General features: G+C 39.9%; 1 protein-coding gene across 2 annotated transcripts in view; it reads right to left on the bottom strand.

Annotated features, from left to right (window-relative positions):
* LOC109469804 (regulator of G-protein signaling 20-like) overlaps positions 1–10,311 on the bottom strand; it is a 34,275-nt gene extending 23,964 nt beyond the window's left edge. For both annotated transcript variants that reach the window (XM_019768483.1, XM_019768478.1), the window contains exon 1: positions 10,003–10,311. The gene's annotated coding sequence lies outside the window, so the exon portion shown is untranslated. The remainder of the gene's footprint in view (positions 1–10,002) is intronic.
* Positions 10,312–12,558: the final 2,247 nt, after the last annotated feature.

Raw genomic sequence — 12,558 nt, 5'->3', positions numbered from 1 at the left:
ATATATATATATATATATATATATATAGAGAGAGAGAGAGAGAGAGAGAGAGAGAGAGAGATACGTGCGTGGTAACGTACGTTTTATGCCAATTTTGGGCCATAAACTTGGTCCTAGCATTATGTTTTGAACAGCTATCTATCAAAAAGCATCAAGAATATCTGGAGAATACATGTTGTTAGATAAGATGTTTTTAAAATTTTAACAGAATGCAATGAATATCTAGTAAGAATAATATAACAGTGCCATTGATACACCCTGATCTTGGAATAGCCGAAAGTTCAAACATCAGCTTCCTTATTGCAGTGCACCGCTGCAACGTCGTCCAGGGAGCTGAATTCAACCTCCGTCAATCTTAACCGTTGCTTAAGTATCTTACCCATTAAGAACCATAAATATAAACTTTCTGTATAACCTGAAAATTGTTTCAATTTGCTAGCCTGGATATGAAACCTAATTGAGCTGACGAAAATTCGTGTGGAGAGGACGAAAGAGACTCGGCAGCTGAATTAGATTTGGGAACCAGGCTATCATGTTGACCAGATTGTAGCCGTATTTTCCAGTCTGGGTCGACTAGTACGAGTATCATTGGCTCCTATGTTCTAAATTGGAAATTCAATCTTAACGTTTTTCAAGTGAAATTTCCCAAACTGTTGAGTTGTTGTCTCTTTACCAGGCGTTGTCAGGTTTGGGGATATTACTTTGAAGCTTACGACTCATTCCATTCCAACAAGCCAAAGTAGAAAAGACAGACACGTGTGATTAACTTTTCTAAAGTGCGAAGGATGTCCGCCCTGGATGCATGTAGGTGGGGACGTCACCTTATTGACATCAAGAGGAAAAGCTCCACGACAGCGGTAAGCCGGATGTCTTTTTGCCCATGATCAGCCAAAATGCCCAAATGATGTTTCTACAAGGGCATATGATTCATACATCCTTTGCTGAAACGTTGACTCTGGTGAGCACTACTTGTACATAATGTTGGTATTAAATAAATAACAAAATTTAGCAGAGCGTCAGAATACATTATCAGGTGTCGTTGAAAAAGATTGAATTACTAACCAAAGTAGGCAAGCTTGAACAATATATTAATCTGGTGGGCATCTTCCTTTATTTTCCCTAAACCAGTCCATGCATATAAGAGATTCGTGCTGCTGAGGGTATCTTTAAACAACTAATCAAGTTTTTTACAAAATCAATTGACAAGGCTGGGCATTTTATTTTGATTGTACGTTAATGTTCTTTGCATTCTTAGGTGCAATGTAGTCGACAACCAACGACCCAAAAGTGTCTTTTGGTCATTTGTATCAGCTAACAAAGCTCATGACTTCATGGATATACGGATATTTGCTGGAATTCGCTTGAAAACAACACTCACAATTTGGACATCTTAACAAAGCTGAATTGAGGATTTCGTGATCAAAAGCTTATCATTTTATAATTAATCTTCCACAGAAGTAAACCAAGGACATTATACAAAACGTGGCAAAAGCTATATATTCAATAATTACCGTGCAAGTATGTCATTGTAAAGTCACATATATCTGATCAACGTCGGGGGAAAACATACAGGCCAAGTTATTCACTGTCGAATTGCTTAATGATGGCTACATTTACAATGAAGAATACAAGACAATTAAAAATGATGTGAACAGGTTGTTGTGTCGATGGCCAACTGGACGTCATGGCATTCGCCGTATTATGCCGAATCCTCCTATTTTCAGCTGGATGGCACAACCACAAACAAAGAGACAAGGAAACACGAGAAAAGCAACTTCCAAAACTTATAACAATCTTTCAAATACACTTTAAAATTTCTCAATCATTCTACAGTGCTTACAATGACATTCCTTCCAGAGCACTACACTATCTTGCTCAATGGGAACAAGGCTTACACCAAACGATGGTTCGGCAATTCATAGCTAGAAATTTTAGACATTGGTCGGAAAAGGGACGTCAACTAAACAGTAGTAAAAAAAATAACCACTTGACAGTCGAGAATGGTGAGAGTACGAGTAATCTCACTCGTGGAAGTAGAAGCAGATAGAAATCATGATGTTTTGATGGATTCATGTAAAGTGTGCAGGAGTTTCGCTATTATTTGGTGTCAATTAAGTTAATTCCAGATGGGAGGAACATCAACGAATGTGTCTAGTGTTTATCTCTTAAATACGACCTTATCTGGATATCACAAACAAAGTATGCTAAATGAACTAAATTATGTATTTTGTCCAATACATGTACATATCCAACGAAAACATCAGAAACCCAAATGTGAGCATTCCAGCAACAATGATCCCCTCATCTTCGCTTTTCTTGTTGTCTTGTTCGGTCAATACAGCCATTGAAACCTTTTTGATGTGCCATATGTTTTGTCTAGTATAGTAAAACGAAAACAGATTTATTTTGAGAATATTACATTACTAATCAACAGGACAATGAACTTTCGTCTGTGGGAACAACAATGATACAAAAGCTAGTTTCCAATGCGTCTACTGTATACGTATCTTTTTCAAATTGGCTCCTATCTAAATTCCTAAAATTTCATATTTTTGTGCAATTTTGATTACGCCATTACGTTCAATTGCACACCAATGCGTGGAAAAGTAAAGCCATTCAATACTGAATGCAGTAAACGACTATATCATGGTGGAACTTTCTTGTCCCTATGGAGTATTTGTACCAGAGAGCTTAGGAGTGTCAAATGAACATGTTAATGAATAAGAAACGGCAGGACAAGCAGCAGTCAAAATGGCGAAAATAGGAAGCATGTCTGTGGATAGAGTTACCCCCAAGGGCATCGTTGTTTGAATCTTTTGAAAAAGAGTGTCCGTCCTTGCTCCTATCTTGTATTTTCTACCTAAAATGCCATACAAGTTAAGAGTAAGATAATAAGGAAGCAAGACATTGTTATTTGCAAAAGGCACATTACCTTTTTAGGCAGTTCTCTATTGCAGCAGAAACCTAACGACGATGAACTCAACGCACGCGGATGGATATCTAAACCTACGTTTAGTAAACCGTTGGATCGTCACATGCACAAAGGCACTCTAGTTGTCAACATGCCCTTCCGGTGTGATTATACTGCAACATTCAAAACCTTCTAAAACTCTTCTAAAGATGACAGTAGAGTGGCTTGCTGTCGGTTCGTCGACAAATAGTAAAATACCAGAAAAAAACAGTCCTAGTCAAAACGGTCAGTGTTGATGACGTCGATGTTTTGCAAACGTCAATGTTCTAGCAACCTTAGACACGGTATACGAGTATACAATATCTTAAATGCTTTGGGAAACTTGCAAGACGTCACCCTCTTTCTCAACACCCATAATTGTTGGTATCCTTGCTACATTCCTGGCACCTGGCAGTACCGATGGTGTAGCTAACCATGACATGTCACCCACATCTTGCACCTTACGGCGATGGTTCACCAAATTACAAAAACATCCAAGTTAACATGCAGTTACATGCTTACTGCTAGATGTACACTGCTTCTGACCTCTATCTTCTACATTTGACTTGTCAATGTGAAAGACTAACCTTTGCATGAAACAACTGCAACGTACACAAGTCTACACAATTCTACACAATTTACTAGTGATTAGTAAATAGATTGTTATTTAGCTTTTTGTCGGAACTCGCTGTGTCGAAGGTGGACAGACAGTCTAGTGGAGACACATCACACTGTCTACACTAGTAGAATCTCCGTGCCTGTTTGATATTCGAAACTTAATAGATGTTGATTATCCTGTTAATAAGGTATCATGTCTGAAATGGCACACCCAAAAGCGAAATGTAATTGTTATACCATGTTTTGTTCTTGTTTGTTTTTGTATTTCCACTCTGTAGATTAGCGTTAACAGAAAAAACAAATGTGTCGAATTTTGTTATCATTACCTGATTATTCTATCAAGTATGGAGCACAGTATCTTGAAGTGAATCGGTGTTCAGCGGTCTCTTCCAGCGACTTTTAACTTACATAGCCAGCCAATGCCTTTGTCCCCAAGTTTGTGACAAAAAGTAGTGTCCACGAAACCGACCTATCATTGACAACTCAAGCTGCTTTTATATTTGACAAGGACTAAAGAACAAGGAACTACAAACCAAAAGGTAAGTCGCGTTTGTGCTGTCTAAGACGCCTTATATAGTTGTTGGGTGAGGTCTATACTGTATGGCATTGCATACTGATGTCCTTTTGTTGTCTGTGCCAATAAATGAAACACCAACTTATCTTATTCTGGGGGTAAATAGCAAATGTCTGTATGAAAGAATTTTAAAAAATCGACCGATCTGATTCATATTTTTCACATCGATAGTACCGGTCAACAGCCCCTAAAAGGTCTTTCAGCAAAAGCAATTGTTGCCATAGTAACGGACCAAGCAGGTTTTTGGGGCCATTTCTCCTGATGTAGGCATGTCAAAAACATGAAAATTGGCATAGTTTAGGACACTATGATGAACAAATAATTGAATATTACTATCATGGAAAACAAGGACTGTGCTAGATCTAGGATATCTTTGATATTTAAAGAAAGTAAATTTGAAGTGCTCCGCCGACATAAAAACAATGGTGTGCTACGCTTGTTAAAAATTGAATTTTTCGCCAACTTTGAAAGCGCTGTTAGTTCCAAGGTAGTAATTTCATCTTCAAGCTTCAAATTTTATCCATGTATACATAACTATAACTGCAGAATGTAAGGTCTTCCTTGTTTATGACGTGTTTGTTCTCAGAAGTAGTTTATTTTGCGTTGGGAAGAAGTAGATTATTAGAGCGTCCATGTTGGCCTCCTCTGATCATATATTTAAAAGACGATTAAAAGAGTAATAAGGTCACGGTCTTTATTTTGTTCCACCACGCAACAAGCTTCTTCGGGTGGATCAAAGTTTAAGGTTGTAAGCAGATATACAGAATATAAAAACGCTGTCAGTGCAAAAAAAAACAACAAAAGGATACAGGCAGTTCTGTGATAGGTACGTTACAGGTTTTCGATAGGGCCAGGACAGTTCGTTGTTTTCTGGCGCGGAGCAGAACGACTTGGCTCGGGCTAACCCAAGGAAGCTGCCGCTTCTGTTCATTTCGTGAAGTCAGCCGATTTGAGTTGAAATGATGCTAGTTTGACTCCGAGTGGTGATCTTGGGCCGGGGGCCGGGGCGGACCAAGAAGACTTTCATTGCTAAACGTGGGCGAGCCCAACATCAACCAATAGTTTCAACAATGTGATGTGTCACCGCTGGACTATCTGTCCACCTTCGGCACAATGAAGTGAGTATTGACGTTTCTAGCTGGTCTCTTGTCAAATTTTGGCTGCAACGTCTGTGACAAACAAACGTGCGCACGGTCACATTCAACTCAAGACGCAACAAAAAATGTCGACACCAATTGCAAAGGGACTCTGACCTTCACGCCACCTAAAGGAACTGGCAGCAGTTTCGACCGAAAAGATACTCTAATACTCATACGCAAATAAACCTGTGCAAAAGCCTGTGCATCAACTGAACTCTTGTTAGTCATTGGAAAGGATTATTTCCCTTCCTCTTTTTTACCAGTTACGTCTAAGAGTAACGTGTTAAGACCAAGGGGGAAAGAATGGAACCCAACAGGTTGTTGGTTTCAGAATGGGCCTTTTACTACTAAGACAACTGTTGTAAAACTGATGTAAAATTTTGGGAAATTTACAACAAACACAATTTCAAGAATGATATGTCCTCCGAAGCTTAGGTACGAGGAACTAGCTCAGCATTGCATACAGAGAGACTGGAGAACCCAATGTCACCCAGATGAACAGGAGCTACAAGTCCAAGGACAGACTCAAACTCAGCCCGTCCAGTAGGTCTTAAAAGTGGTAAAAGGGAGTAGATTTTTGATCTGGCTCAGAAGGGAGGGTAAGACCTGAAAACAGACATCCCACAGTAAAGGCGAATGTGCTAGAGGCAGGGTGACGCCCGTGCGCCTGTCCTGGCGTCCGGACGTCCCACCGCCCCGGTCCGAGGCGTCTCCAGTGTGAAGGGACGCTGTGGAAAGCCTAATGAACTAGTGCAGCCACCTGTCATCTAAAGGTGCCACAAATAGCAGGACATTAGCAGGTTAATAATAACCTGCATGCTGATCCATGAACCAAATTTGATCCATGAACCAAATTCCTATAATGGCGCTCACAGCGTTCCACAGCTTGGGGGGGGGGGGTTGTGATATGCCTAAAACACTGTATTGTTTCAAGGTTACCCAACCAGGGATACCAACATTTCTTTTTTTCGACTGTAAAGCTATCCAAAAAAGCAATCACATCAGGAATATTTCAACCGTTTTACAAAACCAGGGAATTATTTAGAATGTTGAAAAGATGTTCAAAAAATTTCCAAACTATGAAATTTCTTAGATCTAGACAAAAATTTTACAAAAAATTAAAAACATTTCTAAATAATGACAATAACAACACGGTGACACGGAATTGACTCTATTTATTTAATATCGTAATTACTCTGTCTGTTCAGAACACATTTTGCATGCCATCTATTGACTACATCGGCGGGTGGAGTGGATTGTTTGAATCACTACAGAGGCTGTTATGCAGTCTCAACCGGAACCAGCAAATAGCTGGATCAAACTAGCATGGAATTATTCAGCTCTGTTGACATTTCGCCATGGTTCCTGCTTATGTTGTTAAACAATAACACAAGAAACGGGAAATACGTGTGCTCTTGTACATCATGACTGTTAAAACAGCGCTCTTAGATTTGCAAGCATTTTATTATTAAGGTTCATAATGGGTTAAGAACAGTTGATGATGATATTGTATTCTAATCTTTCCATAGTAGCCGATTGAAGTGGTTACGTTTCTATCATCGGTTAATGTAAATGGTTGTATATTGCATATATTCTAGGTTAACTATGTCTGAATTCCATTTATGGCATGGAGAAGATTCACTCTTGGCTTCATATTTTCTGTTCATGATTTTAAGTAGAATGATCTTAACAATGCAAAAACAACGAAAGTAAGATGGTAATTGCTACAGATATATCCTTCATTACACAAGAAGATAAATGATAAGTATGTAAGACATCTACCTTAGATACGTTAGTCAGAGAAACTTTATCGACTCATCAAACTATGTTTCTGTTGCCTCCTCCTTACAGATTTCCTGCCTCCAAATTTTGTCAAGTAAATAATTAAAGTAAAGTAAATAATCGTAAAAGGTAAATACAGTAAAATGTAAAATATTCGTCATTCACTGGCTGAAATGTAGCACTAAAGATATATTAATGTTCTCTCAACTGTGCGAAGTTCATTTCCTTGATGCCTTTGAAAATGAGCGTATAGATATCAAGAATGTGTTTTATAATACGTATCAACAGCAAAGAAAGTGTCACCGTATTTATGGAACATGTTTTCACAATGCAGGATGACGACCCTTGGAAATAATTCGTATCCAGACAGCAGCTGTTGATACCTAATTCAGAGCACAGTACTTAGCCGGCCTGCGCGCGGCCATTTTGTAAGTTAATTGTTTAGCCCACGGACTGGATGTTTCCTTACTTTTGTGAAGTATATAATAAGTGTTTAATGTAACTATCAACGCACGCATATATTTCACAACCAATACATTGCGTGATCGGGTTTCAGGTAAATGTGACAAGGGCCTAAGATGTACGAGAGCTGCATTTTCGACTGCCTTGACTCCTAAAATTGACATCATGTCGGTATTTTAAGTATAAAGGTCATGTAAACAAATGACTTTCAATTTTCAAGGTCTGGACGCACTGAACCACTGTGCATGGTCTACAAGTGGCTCATTCACTGGATACAGACTGAGGTAACCGTTACTAATCAGTGTTATTTGAATATTACCTGCATGGGGAAAAGCATGGTGAAAACAATATCTTGCACCTCAACAGCAAGGAAATCAGTTGTCCAGCATGGTTTAGATCTATAGAATTGCACCAAATATCTACTCTTGCCAACCGGACTGCTGAAAATTCTGTTGCGTATAAAGCATTGATAAGATTGAGTAAACGGTTGTTTTTCTACTGTTTTCGTGAATTGTGCCAACGATTTATTTCTTTATTTATTCATCATATTTACTACACATTGTGATTGACAGGTGACCTTCACCTTTGAGGATGTCAACCAGACTGTAAGGTTTGAACCACTCACACCGGAAAGAACCCCTGCTCCATAAGAGTGGTGGGATCTCTACTTCATGTGCTTGAGGTATGCCTCCCCCCGAACACTGGACCTCAGCTTTACATCCTATCTGAGAGGGCGTCCCTAACCGACGGTGGGTACTCATATTTAACCTGACTTGCGTGAAGCAATAGGTGTTAAGTGCCTTTCACAAGGGCACAGCACTCCATGGGGCCTGCCAGGGATTCGAACTCAAAACCTTCAACTTCTGAGTCAACACCTCTAACCACAATTGAAGACCATCTTACCACCAGAATGATGTAATGAGCTGAATGACATCCCGGTACCATGGAAAATAGTGACCGTGGGGAGGACACAGACGGGATGACTTACAAGTATTGGCTGGCGACAAAGTTGATACAAACCTCTAAAACTTCGACATACAAAATGTCAAAGTCGCTGTGAGTCGATTATGTTTTATCTACTTCTGTATTCAACATTGCTCTTTAACTTGTTACTATTCGGTATTAATGGTGGACTACAGTATGGAGATGTGACAGACAATCAAATAAATATCCACTTGCAGGAAATGAAAACATGTGAAAACCTCAATGACCTTTGCTAGTACATAGCAAATCCTGTCTATTAAGAATATACTTATTATAATGATTTTTTGTCAATCAGATGAACACATACATGGTCATTTAAATGCCTAAAAGGTATTCAAGCAGTAATGATGCAAAATGAAAGGTTTATAATGACTATACAAAATGTTTCGCATTCTAACATTGACTAAATAATCAATTGTCAATTGCATCATTAGATGATAGAGGAAGGAAGATGTCGGAAGAATCGGATTCTGGAGTTGTTTGTCTGGTGATGACTGAGGTGCATATGGAACAGATCACCTCCTGTGAATTAATTAATCCGTACCGGTTTATTATATTATTCGCGTGACCAGTCTATCTAGTGCTTTGGTGATATTTATTTAAGTGCTACAGAAACGGTTCCAAAAAACAAGGCTTTCAAATACGTACAGAAAGGTCAACTATCACCTGCCATTTTATCTGCAAAACCATCAGGACACTGATTGAGGATTGGACATCGCCCTCCACATAGTACTGACAGAGTGATAGGAGACACACGAGAAACGATGTGATTTAAAGCGTAATAAAACTTAAAAAAAAGTACTTGCAACCGGGGAAGATTATAGTTATTTATTCACTACGCTGCCGTCCTGAAAAATACATAGGACGACTTGTCAGCCTCCACAGGGCAGCCCACGTACCGGGATGTACATGTAAGCAACACGGACCGAATCGCACAGGCCACGCCTGCAGAGCTGTCAAGGGTCATCTGTTTCCATGATCCATGAAAAGAAGAAGTGGCAAGAAAAACATGCCTGGTTATGTCATACTTGCGACTAGGCTGGACAGTCTCTCCTGACCCTTGCCGGGGAAACATATAACCGCAAATGATGGTTTTATTTGCAAGGATGAATTGGTCGCCATAGCAACGACAGCCATACGGTCGACCTTCAAAAGCGCTCGCCGCAAAATCCCGCATCAATTGTGCCATACACGGAGACCAATACAAACGTGCTGTACGTAATGTTTACATCCGTGGCAGTTAAAACCGTGAAACCCACTTGGTCCTTTTGAATATTATGCTTATTGCTAATACAACGTTTTGCTCCAATTCTGCAGATGCCGTATACGTGTACTGTTTAGCTGCACATCTGTGGTTGTAAAATGATGGGGAAATCCCGCAGTCGGATTAAAATTTGGGTGCGGTCATGATAAGAAGGCTAGAAAAACGCGCAAGGGTCGTCCCAATAACACAGAGCTGTGCTCCCATTTAGACCTTGTGTAAAATGCATTACCTTGACAAATCCTTGCTTCACGGCTGAAATCCCGGGTGGTCCTATTACAGGGTGGATGCAGGTGAGATGGGGACACGGCTGATCCCCGGGCGGGAAGTCTTGAGGTGTAGCGCCGAGGAGGTAGTAGATAATGCACGGTAAGAAGCTCACGACCTGCCAACTCGGAGTAAGCATGCAGTGCACAAGCAAAGCCGGAACTGTTGCGTTTTTGTGTGTACGTACACACAAGGTTACGATACACAAATGTAAGCCAATCTCGTCCCAACTGTTGCTGCCCGCTTGCCCGGTCTATTTTTAGCAAGGCTTACGTTGTGCTTTCCCTGAGGTAACGGATATCTTCGTAAGCGCTCGGCAACATTCGGAAATGCAAATATTCGTCAATATTACCATAATCAGCATGTCACGTATTCGGTCAGCGTAGGGAAGCAGCAACATCTACGCTCTGGTTTTACGCTATGTGCAACCTCAAGAAGACCCTCCATCGCCCGGCCGGAAACAGCATTAAGGGTCCTAATTCCCTACAGCGTATTGTCGTCAATAGGCGTTATCACAGCTTACATGTACGTGTGACATCATGTCCATTTTAGGTAGCGCAGGTCACTTGCACATACTGTGATCAGGCCCACAACACACATTGTCCCAGCGTCACTTACCCTGACGGCGAATTGACAAGACATATAATGCATTTTCCCTTCTGACAGACTTATATATTTTCATGCAAGCGCGACGAGGCTTGGATTAGCAGCTGACCGACTGAAGAGGGCATTGGTCCTTGTCTTAATTTTTTTTATTTTATTTTAATCTCTAAACATGCGAAAAGGCATGTGCCTGTAACTTAAACCGCAAGATTAATTAATATACAATTAAACGTGGTTCTGCGAATTGACTTTGAGTCCTTGGGATGAATTTAAAGTTTGATTTGTACCGAATACATAACCTTCCTGGCGAAGGTACCTAACGCAAAAACTTAGAATAACCCTCTAACCGATAACCTTTGATGGGTTTTGCCATAGGCGTGGCGAATTACATGCATGTAAGCCCCATGAAGATGTGTTTTGTGACTTAACGCGCAAACTACTCAATTGCCTAAAAAAAAACAAGAAATAATGAAATACAATAACACAGAATCACAAAGAATAACAATCATATTCATGAAATTACAAAAGTAGAGAGAAAGCAAAATTTAATTAAAACAAATAATTAGATTAGACACAATGAAATGAAATAAATGTACGAACAGACTTTTGAGGGAAAATTGTGTGATTCAGTGTATACCAGACACCTTGATAGAAGAAATTTGATATCATCTCCAATTTCGAGGTTATGTAACCCCACGTGTCGTATATGCATAAATTATGTTAATAACGACTATTCCAAAACATACTCCTTGGTCCAGTGGGAAGGAGGAATAAGTAATTAGAAAAGTGAGCATGAAGTAACAGTTTGGTCTTATATCAGCTATAGAGGTGAACAGTTATTCTACAATTTATAGAAATGATTGGCACCCGGAAGCTGTTTACGGATGGTTTATCCCAACCTGAACAATATTGCAAAGCGAACAGGAAGCCATTTTCTGGATCCCCCCTTGCTTGAGATATTGTTCGATCTGGTGCGGCACATCTGGCGGAAACGGAAGCGGCCGGCGGAAGTCGTGCTCGTTCCTTGCACGTTTGCCTGGGTTCTTTTTGTACAACTGTCGCCCTGGGTTTAACTTTGAGAATCATACGGCAAGAACCGACAAATCTGCGTGTTTGCAACGTCGACGACCCTTCAGTTCAATTAGTCGTGAATGCACTTCCGGTACTTATCGACTTCCGGCGGAAGCGGTATGTACCTGGATAACCTGGAATAAAGATGAGCACCATATTTGGACATGGGGAAAATGTCTAAATAGTCTTCCCAGGGACGGCACAAGATTGACTGTAGAGGGGACATATCTGATGGAAAAAAACGAACAGACTTTGGGAAATAAGAATAATAAGGTACAAAATCCTTTGATCCCATGCAATCCTCAGAATGGCTACCTGAAGGACTTGAAAGAGAAAAGATAAAATTAGTAATCCCCTAAACATTCTTGGTGCCGTACGTAATACACTCATTTTACTGAATCAAAGCTGAATCTCCTACCACTTTCCAACGTAAATACTGACGTGTTGTACATTGCCTTTCCAGCCCACCCCTGTCCTTGGTGCTGAATTTGTTTTGTAAATGCAAAACGGAGACCTCCCCTCCAGAGCTTCCTCTTTTCTCGGTGCTACTATAGACGGAGTGAAATTTTCCGATAAGCAACACCTGACAAAAGTTCTTGAACAGCTGTAGGTTTTGTGTTCTTGGGATTTGAACATTGCATTATATTGCCAAAAAAATAGTAAAACTATGAATACTATGGTTATTGCTGTAATCTGAAAAAAAAATCAACAACCTGAAGTGCTCTATTCGATTTTTGACATTCTCTTCCTTCTTCTTTGCCAATGCAAATGATAAACCAGGAAAATTCAGGCTTATCAGATTCTTCTTGCCATGATTGATATTAATCAACACACAACACTACCTTTT

This window comes from Branchiostoma belcheri, unplaced genomic scaffold (assembly GCF_001625305.1).
Source record: "Branchiostoma belcheri isolate BF01 breed outbred unplaced genomic scaffold, Haploidv18h27 scaffold21, whole genome shotgun sequence".
In the NCBI taxonomy this organism is placed as follows: Eukaryota; Metazoa; Chordata; class Leptocardii; order Amphioxiformes; family Branchiostomatidae; genus Branchiostoma; species Branchiostoma belcheri.
This window is presented reverse-complemented; position numbering and strand designations above follow the sequence as displayed.